The sequence below is a fragment of the Gadus macrocephalus genome, chromosome 4 (assembly GCF_031168955.1).
Source record: "Gadus macrocephalus chromosome 4, ASM3116895v1".
In the NCBI taxonomy this organism is placed as follows: Eukaryota; Metazoa; Chordata; class Actinopteri; order Gadiformes; family Gadidae; genus Gadus; species Gadus macrocephalus.
In genome coordinates, this window is record NC_082385.1 from 28444643 (window position 1) to 28447142 (window position 2500).

The 2500-nt window shown below is 51.9% G+C and overlaps 1 protein-coding gene across 1 annotated transcript in view; it reads left to right on the forward strand.

Annotated features, from left to right (window-relative positions):
• The first annotated feature begins 1801 nt into the window (after positions 1-1801).
• The window catches only part of LOC132455291 (netrin-4-like), a 3085-nt gene continuing 2386 nt past the window's right edge, over positions 1802-2500 (forward strand). The window contains exon 1 of the mRNA XM_060049138.1: positions 1802-2500. This exon is cut by the window's right edge and continues 548 nt beyond it. The gene's annotated coding sequence lies outside the window, so the exon portion shown is untranslated.

Consider the following 2500-nt stretch of genomic DNA (forward strand, 5'->3'; position numbering starts at 1 on the left):
CCCCGAGTGTTTTATGGCCGCTTCAGATCCATTGTGTATTGTAGTGTTATTCCAGGGGGTTTTCGTATCGTCTGAAGGTGGGGCCTGTCTTATCTCTCCTAGCCCTCCTGGGAGTTCATCGGATAAATGAAGGGGGGGGGGGGGCGGGGGGCGGGCAGGGGGGGGGGGGGGGGGGGGGCAGTCTGGAGCTAAGACATTGATGTCACGTGTTGTCATGTCTTCAAAGTTTATGTGTACAGCCTTTTATCTCGATTCATTCGACTCACGTTCACTCTTTAGGCCCACTTCAGAATCTCCAAAGCTTTCACAAGATCTTTAAAGCCCACTACAACCTTCCAATTAGGTCTAGAGAACCCATACCATGGTACCCTATGTACCCATGCATTACTGTATTCATGCATTTTATCAGAGAAACTATAAATGTGAAATCATCATCCACATTTAAATTCTTTGTTTTCAAAGAAAAACGATTAAGGGCAGTACCGTCGCAAACCACTAGGGAGCACGACGCCACGGGATTGGATTCACTGCGTTACATGATCCTCAGTAGGACCGCGGGACGGGACTCAACCACCGGGCGGAGCACACGCAGGTCCTGCAGGATGGTTCCAACCTTCAGCGGACAACAACAAGTCAAAGTCACGAAACCACAAGGTTTACATCGTAAAATGCCAATGAGTCGTGAGATTAGATTTGTTTCTAGTTTCTTATCAGTTAACCACCGTCCAACCCTGCCAGGGTCATAAAGGCTTGGCACTCGCTGTGTGTGTGTGTGCGTGGGGGGGGGGGGGGTTGTTGGTTCAGCCATGGTGGGTAAGGAGAGGGGGGGGGGGGGGGGGGGGGGTGTTATTGAGGGACGTCGTGGCCGGTATGTAAACTGGAAATAACCAAGGGGGTCGTTCTACACGGGCAGCTCCCCAAGAACCAGCGCGATGTTCCACCGACCTTTAGGGCTAGAGTAGAGCCACGTCGATGCGTCAGAGCGTACGACCCCGTTGGCCTCGCAACGGGGGACGTTGAAATCATTAGTCAGGACGTTCAAATCAACGTTAAAGTTAACGCTAAAATGAAGGCGTTAAAATGACCCTTAGCCAGTACGAGATGTCGCTGGTTCCGAACTGCTCCGAACCAGCACTGGAACAGCGTTGGTGGGGAAGGGGTGCGAGAACCCTAAGCCGGTCCAGGACCCGTAAAACCCCCGCCCCCCCCCCCCCCCCCCCCCAGAGCAGAGTGTCAAAGCCCCCCTTCTTGTCAGCCCTTAGCGTCGAGCCCTTGCTGATGGTCGAGGCGGGGAACGGGGCGCGGTGTAATTTGGGTCAGTTTGCGACGGCCAGACACGAGAACACCAAATGATAGCACCCGGGGAAATGAAAACAGTATTTTCAGTTGGTTGCGGCGGGCTAACTGCTTTGGAGCCGTGTGTTTATCAGCCCCCCTTCCTGTTGGAATCATTTACTTCCTGAAGTGGGGGGGGGGGGGGGTCTGAGACACTTACACAACTGTGGTCTTTTACCCCCCATTCATTTCTTTGTTTTTGTCATCGTTCTTTCGCCCCCCAAGTGTGTGTGTGTGTGTGTGTGTGTGTGTGTGTTGTGTGTGTGTTGTGTGTGGTGTGTGTGCGTGTGCGTGTGCGTGTGTGTGTGTGTGTGTGTATGTGTGTGCATTGAGAGAGTGTGTGTGTGCTTGTGTGGGAGCACACTTGTGTGTTTGTGTGTGTGTCTTTGAGTGTGAAAGTGTTTGTGTGTGTGTCTGAGCGTGAGAGTGTGTGTGTGTGTGTGTGTGTGTGTGTGTGTGTGTGTGGTGTGTGTGTGTGTGTGTTGTGTGTGTGAGAGCCCGTGTTTGTGTATGCGAGAGAGAGAAAGAGTGTGAGCGAGAGAGAGATTTATGAGGTCCGTTGACTGAGAATGAATCTCACCCCCTGCAAGGCAAGGCTCTCCTTGGTATTCACACACTCTAAAGAATGCATTAACTCTGTTAATGTGTGCGTGTGGGTGTGTGTGCGCTGTGGTGCATTCATATAGTGTGCGCCACGGTGTGTGTCTCTTAAGGTATCAGCTGATTAATGATAATAAAAGACAGAGAGTCTATTGTGGTTCGATCGCTGTCTGTCAGCGAATGTGTACACATGCACATAAGTGGGTGTGTGCGTCTGTGCGTGTGCCAACCAAACTTTGACCGCCTGCACGAACAACACTGTTATCCAACGTATCCCATGATATCAGCGGCCGCATGATGTCAATTAACGTTGATGACCGCGATATGAACCACCGATGAGATTGAAGGGCCGATTCTGAGGCACGGCCATGACAGACAGCGACCGTACATGGAGCAAAACTCCACGGCCGTCGCCGCCAACAAAAACCTTACAAAAACACTGACGGTTATTTTCTGTCCGCTGGTACGTTTCTTGGGCATTCGTAGCCTGGGAACCGGACGAATCTGCGAGCTCGTGTTGTATTTGCTCTGGCGTATGCTTCCAGCCTGGTCCCTAACCCTAACC